The following is a 9611-nucleotide window of genomic DNA, read 5'->3' as shown; positions in this document are numbered from 1 at the left end:
TTGAGCATTTGGGCAATGACGCTGCTATAAAATTACAATTTGGGGAATTGTAAGGCAAATACACACAGCACAACACACACACACACACACACACACACACACGCATATACATGTGCAAGTGGCGCTTTGGTCAAGAGCAGCAGCAGGCGCATTGTATAAGCAGCAAAAGTCCAAGAAGTAGCAAACTAAGTGAAGCAAAAAGCCTTAAAAAATACAAAAAAAAAAAAAAAGCCATTTCGTACTCTAGCGATATGTGTCAGCGTTAAATTGAAGTGAAAGCTGCAAATAAGCTGACCAAAAGCCTTAGAGAGAAGCAGCAGCAGCAGCAGCTAAGACAGCAAAAGAGAAAAGTCCCCAACAGGCGCCTACAAATGAGTTTTTAATAACTAAACTGACAAATCCTTTAATGCCAGTGCCTAGCAACAAAAAAAAAAAACTGAAAAAATACAGAGCATAAATCAATTGCAGCAAATCGAAGCCTAAGCTACTTTGCTGTAGACCGCAAACTTCAATAACTTGCGGTGCACCAAAATGTATGCTATAGAAATTTGACTGAGCTTAATATGAACAATGCCATACAAACTGAGTTGTTGTTGTTGTTGCTTGTTGAGTCAATCAGTCAATCACTCAAACAGTCATTCAATCAGTCAATGTCTAAGCAAAACGACATGCATATAAATAAATGCAATAAACTCGGTGACGAAACCAAGCAACAAATTGCATTTGCTTACATGCGTGCGTGTGTGTGTGTGTGTGTGTGTGTGAAGGCAATCATCGCTGCTTGCTCAAAAGGCGGAAATTGTTTGATTTGTATGTGCGCCTGCAGTTGCAGTTGAGGCTGCTTTGGGCTGTGCTCTCGTTTAGTCTCTGGGGCTTGCTGTCAATCATAAAAAGGCTAATGTCATCAAATGTCAAGACAATGACACACACACAAACACACACACACACACATTAGGCTTTAAAGTTATTAGCGTTTGAGTTGAGTTGAGTTGAATTCTAATGCCAATTGAGCCTAGCTGCATATGCCTGTTGATTTGCCAACAGTCATACGTTGCGTATGCTTGTTATTGCCAAGCGAGTGAGCTGCCTGCTGTTTCTTACACAAGCCAAGCCTTCGCCTGCCTTTTCGCTTTGTATGCTGCGTATTTACAGTTTGTTTGCTTGTGTGTGTGCGTCACACATGTTTGCTAAATTATGCACATCACAATGCGCTGCAGTCGCCCTTTTTGGTAGGTCCTGCGCTCGCTGTAGAGAATCCTTACAGCATCACATGCAAGTGCTTGCACTTAGGTGTGTGTGCACTCGAATTTATGTAAACTTTTTAAAGTGTTTAAAGTCTTTTGCTCACCGCACACGTTTGTTTGCCTTTTGCTTTGCCTGCGCCTTTGGCTTTTGCTTTTGTTTTCACACATTTGGCAGCACATTTCACTTTTATGCAAAAGCATCTCCTCTCTCTCTATCTCTCTCTCTCTCTCTCTCTCTGCTTAGCATTGTGTGCGCTTTTTTGCAACCACAACTCTTGGCCAAGCTGCAAGCCCACAACACACACACACACACAGACGCAAGATTTATGCCCCAAAACTTCAAGTATGTCAACTGAGCTTTGCTAAGAGCTTAAGCAAAGCAAATCAAAGTGTGTGCTCAACTTGGCTTTTTAAAATAAATGCTTGGCAACAAAATACGCAGCAAGACGCTTTGCTATTTATTTAATTTCAACAGATAATCAATGAAATACACTAAAGCGCTTAAGCACTAAATAGTCGCACCCACATGCAACTGTCTGTCTGTCTGTCTGTCTGTCTGTCTGTCTGTCTGTCCGTTTATTATATATGGCTAGTAAATTTCTTTGTGCTTTATGGCTCAGCAGCAGCAGCACTTAACGTGCTTTATGCGTGTTTGTTGCTATTAGCGCACTACATACAACGGCTGCTTATCAAATGAATTGCTAACCCACGCGAGAGATTTGTGGCCAGACCAGCATTAAATTGTCGCCTGGGCAAGCAAATTTTTGCACAAAGCAGGTGAAAACTGTTAATCAGGATTATCCATTTGCAAGCTGCATGAGCTAGAAATGTAACTAATATGCCACAAACACAGCGAGCGACATAAATACAACTGTGTGTGTGTGTGTGTGTGTGTGTTGAATTGTTTTTCAGCAGCAAAAAAAAAACAAAATGAAGACAGGCGCGACGCAACGGAGCCGCTTTGCGTCTTCAATGGCAATGCATACAGTTGCAACAAAGTCGTTTTTATGGCAACAAAGCCCCCCAGCCCGAGCCACACACACACACACAAATACACACAGCAGCAGCAAAAAGATGTAGCAGCAGCGACGGCAACAAAAACAAAAACGTTGGCAGAAAAATTGTAGAAACAAGTGAAGAAAGAATTAAGCCAAAGCTAGTGCTGCTGCCAGCGCTTAGAGTTGCTGCTGCCGCCTTTTCATATTTCTCAACAATACACACACACACACACACACACACACACACACACACACAAGCACACAAGTATAGGAAACATTACGAGCCAAGCAACAAAATAAAAAATGCAAAAAAAATGTTAACTATTGTTATTGTTTTTGTCGCCATATTTTTGTATGCCACACAACTTTGTGGCATGAGCTGTGTTGTTGTTGTTGCAGCATTTCTGGGGAGAAAAAAAGTCACAGTTGATGGACATGTTATCAATGGGCCTAACTTTTTAGCTGCTTTGCTTTGCTGAATTATGTGCAAACTCGAATTGAAAAGCTCAAGACAACAAAAAGCAAACAGAGTGTTGAAGAAAATGAATTTGGGCAGTTTTTTATGGAATTTTTAAGTGTTACAGCCTCATGCAGTCTCGCATAAAAGTATGCAGCATTGTTTTTGTCTTCAAAAAAACTAAAAAAAAATAGTTAACGCAGCCACAAAGCAAAGCACATTTAAACGTATTGAGAAAGTGTTGCAAATGCATAGCAAGCAACAAAGTGACATGCTGAGTGGGCGTACACACACACACACACACATATATATATATATAGCACACATACGCAGTCATAGTTGTTGCCATATCAGTTACTGCGATTTTGTTTATTTTGGTTTTTTGTCGTCGCTCCCCGCTCAGCGTGTGTTGACAGTTAAAAGCGTCAAAGTGACTAAGTGCGTGAACGCCATTGCCATTGGCAAACGCTTGTCGCGGCAACTGTAACACCAGCAACAGCAACAGCAACAGCAACTACCAAAGAGCAGCTAAAAAGATTTGCACGCTTGTTTTGCTCTTTTTTGCATTCTCTTGCATTCGTTTTGCTTTTGGCCGCTTTTTTCGTAGCTTACGTAAAGTGCAGCGCTTTTGCCAGCAACAACAGCAGCAACCAGGGCTACAGTAAGCACAAGCTACAGCTGCAAGCGCATCAAGCTTGACTGCAAATTGTTGAGAATTCCAAGCACTACTGTATGTATTAGCAGCTGTGCCTGTGTGTGTGTGTTACGCAAGCTAAAACTAGCGCTGGCTATTAAAAGGCCAATCAATTAGCAACACGTTGGCTGCAGTTCACAGCCTAAACGAGTGGGCCAGGACAACAATTTTAAAGTTAGGCCGAGGCTTACAGTTTGCCAGTCCCAGCGCGCAGCATCATCAATAAACCAATATCAATGCGCATTAATTTTCGCTTAGCTATTGTTTCGTTTTTCAAATATGTCACGGCTAATTGTGCGTATGTCTCTTGGCCCATATCACGTGTAACAAAGTGACAAAGCCAAGAACAGTCACAGGCTCTAAATATTTTGTTTATTTATATTTTGTTTTTACTTTTCGGGTCAACCGATACTTGGGCCATGTCAAAAGCAGAAGCCTGAATACGCAGGAGACCAGCGTGTGTATGTGTGTGTGTGTGTGTGTGTGTTTACGCCCTAAAGTGTCCGTTGCGTCTGGTCGCACAACAAAACGGCTCAAAGGATTATGTCGCTCTCCAGCCCCAGAGTGTTGGGTGGCTGGACTGGCTGTGAAACCTCATAAAAGTTATTGTTTTTCTACTTCATTATCTTTGAAAAGCAAAACTGCGCGTGCCAAACGGCAGAACGTACAAGAATTTGTGTGTTTTCGTTTATGGTTTCATTTTACATGCCACTTGCCAATACTTAAAGCCAACTTCGAGCCAACAGCGCCAACTTAACGCTTAAGCTTAGCCTGTCAGGCAGTTTGAAGGACATTCACAAGTGTAATGTTTATGCGCTGAAGCACAAAAAAGGAAAAACAAAAACAAAAAAGAAATAGCAAGCAATTTAACTTACCTAGCGCATGACACTGTAAAATCTTAGTGCGTCCTTCGCTAACAATGGAGCCCGAAGATGACGGATGCGTGGTAAATCGTGGTGGTTGCTGAGCGGCTTGTTGTTGCTGCTGCTGCTGCAGTTGTGGTTGTGGTTGCGTTTGTGCTGCTGCTTGTTGTTGTTGTTGTTCTGCAATGAAATTGAAAGAACCGAATTTAATTGTAAGTAAATGCACTTGCAGCTGTTAAGTATGCTATGAAATTTTGATTGCCAAGCAACAAGTTTGAGGAAAAACTCAAATGTGTTTCGTATGCTTTTTTTTATTGGTACAATATGTTTACAATATTTATTTAATCAATTATGTTTTATTCACATGCAAACAAATTACATAAAATTGTTTTTTCCCAAGAATTCAGCAAACAATTGGCCTATTTCATTTACAGATATGCAAACCAGTTTGGCCAGCAGTAATAAATTCAATATATGTACAAAACAGCAAGGAAAACCAAAAAGAAAATAAGCTAAAAGCCAGAGCAGGTAACTGTAAACCATTATAGCCAATGCTGGCCTCGAAATTCTGTCGCACTTTAGCAACAATATTTGTTGCTTGTTCAGCCTGCAACACACTTTTCTTATTTTTTGCGTGTCTGTGTGTGTGGATTATAAATTCATTTGCCATGCAAAACTTGTAAAAGCGTTTCTGATACTTTTTTTAAGCAACTACAACAAAGTGTAGCAAACAAATTTACAGCAGTTTATTGATATTCTGGCAAATTATTGCTATACAATGAACTTTTATATTGGCTGGGCCAATATATTCAACACTTTAGCTATACGCAAATATTTTTGCTAACAAATTTGATATATATATATGTGCATACTACAGTTGCCAATCCAAGGTATTTCTCGTTTGTATGAATAATTGAAATGAAATATTAGAATTTGAATAAGACATAAAATGAAATATTACGACAAGCTAAGACAAATAAACTGAGTACAGCGCGAGTGTTTTAAGCAAAGCGCGTTTTAAGTAAATTTCTATTTATTTTATAGCTTCACCACATATGGCAGCCAGACATTAATTAACATTCCAGTTGCTTTTGCTTGGAGAGTTTAAGCTTATTGGAAGTTGCACGATTGATATGGAATATGAAATTCTAAAGTAGGCAAAGCACAAAAAACTAATAAAGTTTTTATTACTTTTGGGCTGCACTAGAAAATATTACAAGTGTTTGTTTTAAGTCTAAATAGACATGGCAGGTTGTGAAGCCAAATGTGGGCAGCTGCATGCATCGCTGAATTGCTTTGGCCTCTAACGTTTGCATTTCTTGTTGCAGTTTGCAGTTGCAACTGCTGCAAGCTATTGCTGTTGTTTGGTTTCCCTCAAGACGAGAGCTGTTGCTAGTGGCAAATTGCATGCTGTGTGTGGCCACAGGGGCATGAAAGCCATGAGCATTGACCAGCGTGCTAAAATGTGCCACTAGTCAAAAGCAAAGGGGAGGCACATGCGGCACATGTGGCATGTGTGTTTGTTGTGCCCAGCAGCCAAGCAGGCGTTAAATTGCCACACCAAAGTGTGCCACCCCCCCCCTCCCTCCGCTGAACACCTGCAGCACACTCTTGTGGTTTTTGCGCATGCGCAGCCTGCGAGGCTTCTTTATATATTTGATATTTGATACACACACACAGTGCCTGGCAGTAAGTATGCGCATACAATGAAAATGTGTGTGTGTGTGTGCTGCTGTTTATGCTGGCACAAAACTTTTGCTGTCCCTGCGTTCAATTTACAGGCACTTGAAGTGTGGCCCAAAGGATGCTGAGGACAACAGCAGCAACAACAACAAGTTTAAGTAGGCTGCAGCATCTTTTGTTGCACACTGCTGTTGGTGTAACATAAACTAGTGTGGCGAGCTGTTCATAATGTTCAAATTCATGCCATTCTACTTATGCAGCATGTGTGTGGCAGCTGCGCTGCGTAAACCGATACGCATTTCATTATAAAAAATTGTGCCCACTGCATTTGCTTGCAGTTAGTTGCAATTGTTGTGCACTTTCAATTGTGAAAGCAATTGCCAACAGTTGTTTTTACTAATTTCATTTAACTGCGCCACAATTAAATTAAAACCTGTTTACCAACAATATTTTTGTGGAATTTTCAATAATAAAGTTGAACTGAAGAAATTGCCAATGGCAAAATGAACAAAACTGAGCATCAATTTGACAGACAGCAGCACAAACCGCAAAGCCACACACACACACACACACAGAGAAACACACATACAATTGCATACATTGTAACTAATTTTCATATTGTGTGCTTGCGGCTTGTGGGCCACATAAATCACAACAAAGTTAAGTTGCATTGGATTTTTCGTAGCTTGTTAAACATTTTTTTTCATGCCACATTTGAGCTGCTGCTGCTGCTGCTGCTGCGTACATCAAACGTCAATCTTAACCCTTTGATAAGCGCAAAGCAGCACTCAAAGCATTTGGCTGTGTCTGTGAGTGTCGGAGGAACTGACTGATTTGAGCTGCTGCTGCTGCCAGTTGCTGTTGCAGTTGCCCCTATGGGGGCGCCACACACAGCATTTGCATCTTAATGAGTCGCATTTAGCAGCAGCAGCAGCAGCACAACGAATTTCTACCCTCAACAAGCGCAGCTATTTGGAAACCCTTAAAGATTTTTAGTATAATTAAGCGCATTAGTTTTATAAATAAAAGCGAGCGCGACGCGACGAGCGTAAAAATGCAGCAAGCACATGGAATTGACTTGAATAACACACAATTTGTGGTGCAGGCACAGACATTCAAGTGGCAATTGCTAGGCAACAGCAACAGCAACAGCAACAACAGCAACGATTACAATAGCGCACACATTTTTGAGCCACCAACGCCCTCGTCCTCGCCCTCACCCTCACCCTAAGCACAGCTGACGCTGTCACCATTGCCGTTTGTCACGGCTCCTTGGCTTTCCATATGCAGCACACCACACCCCCCACTCCCCCTTCCAGCTGTCATTTCATCTAGCTTCTATCCTTGTTCATAGCCAATTGCCATGCTAGTTTCTGTTTCATTCGCTGTTCTCTGTTCTGTTCTGTTCTCTTCTCTGTTCCTGCTCACGTCTCATAAATTTCTGTGCTGTCGCTCGTCCGTCGCTTAATCCGTGCGCTCTTTGCTGCCACGTGAGAAATTGCTCTTATCACTATTTTCCACTTTTACTTTAGCAGCACACACACACACACACTTGCAACGGCTTTGTTGAGCAAGGCTCTTAATATTGTTTGGATTAGTTGCAGATTTTCACAGTTCCCCAAACTGTTTTTCGCTCGTTTACAATTTTAGTTGAGATTTCGAATGCAATTAAATGCAATTACTAACTCACGCCCAATATCAAACAATTTGCCAGCTCTTTATGCCACACTCGCTTCTGCTGCGTCTAATTGGCCGCATAATGAGCAAATAATAATCAAATTATTGGCTACAACTGCAAATTTTGCAACAGCCACAGCCACAGCAAGAAGAAATGATTGATATTTGAGGAGCTTGTAAATTATAGCAAACAAAAGCAGCAACAAATATTGAACTAGCATTGAGTGCAGTAAAGTCAGACAACCATATTAGTTATCAATGCTTCAATTGCTTAAATAATGTTTATATTATTATTTTTATCTTTAAAATTCGTTTAGCTTTAGTCAAATTAAGACAGCAGCAAATATTGAACTAGCATTGAGCACACTAAAAGTGAAACAACATTTTTAGTTATGAATTAAAACTAATTGATTGCACATAATGTTGATATTGTTATTATAAAATATCCTTAAAATTGTAATAAGACACTCGTTTGGCTTTAGCAATGAATGAAATGTCCAATTAAAAAATAGCACTGACTACTGTCAAGTCAGTTATTATTAAAAAAATAATTACTTAATGTTGATATTGTTATTATAAAATATTTTTAGAACTGTAATATGACACTCCGTTTAGCTTTAGCTTGTTATACACTTTGACATTTCTGTAAAAAATGGTAAGGGGTATGCTGAAGTTGTGCAAATGTAGGTAACAGTAAGAAGCAGGCAAAGACAAATTGAGTCGATATAGCCATGTCCGTATGCCCGTTTGTCCGTCCGTCTGAATGTTTGAGCAAATGTTTCTCAGTAACTATAAGAGCTAGAGCAAACAAATTTTGTATATAGCTGCTATATCTAAACCCGAACGCTTTTATTTATTTATTTCTTCCCCCCTCCCCAACAAATCGAAAAAACACAATATTAAGCAATACAAAAAATATTTAAAAATCTGAAATAAATCACAAAAACGCTTGATTAAGGTTTGGACCGATGCCGAAAATTGTAGAAAGTTCGGGTTAATAACTTAGGAGTTATTCACATTCTAATTCTCTATACAGTCGCTGCCGACGCAGGCTGTGACGCATTAGCTGTTTTGTGTGTACGTGTGTGTAGTCAAAGTGTACATAAAAGTTGGTTGCGCCCCAATTGTTTTTTTTTTGTTGCAGTCAACACTGTTGTGTTAACTTTGTCAAGCGCATGTTGTTGCAATGAATGCACTAGACTTGTCACACACACACACACACACACATACAGTGACTAGTGACAGTAACATGCCAAATGCATACATGGGTTAGGGCCAAAGCCAGAGAGACAACAAAACGCAGAGCAAAACTATTAAAACGCCATTCACAATTTTTGGCACTTCACAGAGCCTTAAGGCCAGGCCAGGCCAGGCCAGGCCAGCAGCGAATACTCTATACCAAATAGCAAAGCATATTAAAGCCTTTTAAGCTGCGCATATAAATTCATAATTCATTCTGCGAATTCTGTGCTTAATTAGCAGTTCAGGCTAAGTCCGCAGCCCACTCTGCGTGAATGTTTTAATAAGCGTATTAAATATATATTAAAACGCAGCAAAGTTCAAAAAACTTTTGGCGCTTATTGATTTTCTTTAGCCAACTAATACGAGTTTTATATACTGTACAAATATAAGTAATAGTAGTTTAGACTGTTTATAGCGTATTTATAATATGAGCACATGAGCACAACACAAATTTATGTGTGTGTTTTGTTTTCTTTTAAAGCTTTGTTGTGTGCTCAGTCTTAGCTTTCAGTCTATATGCAGATGAGTAAGTCGACTAACCGGTTTTGCTTTTCTAGCCGAAGCCCAAGCTTAAAGTTTATAGCAAAAAAAAAAAAATTTCACACGCAGCTGCTGATGTTGCATGCCACACACAACAACATAAATTGCAATTTTGCATAGACAGACACCTGTATGCAATGCCTAATTATATAGCCAGCTATATATTTGACGTACGATTGAACTACAGCGCTGTTGATTGTTCAGTTGTTCAGT

This window comes from Drosophila busckii, chromosome X, assembly GCF_011750605.1.
Source record: "Drosophila busckii strain San Diego stock center, stock number 13000-0081.31 chromosome X, ASM1175060v1, whole genome shotgun sequence".
NCBI lineage: Eukaryota > Metazoa > Arthropoda > Insecta > Diptera > Drosophilidae > Drosophila > Drosophila busckii.
The sequence above is the reverse complement of the archived record's forward strand: the minus strand, read 5'-3'. Positions refer to the sequence as shown.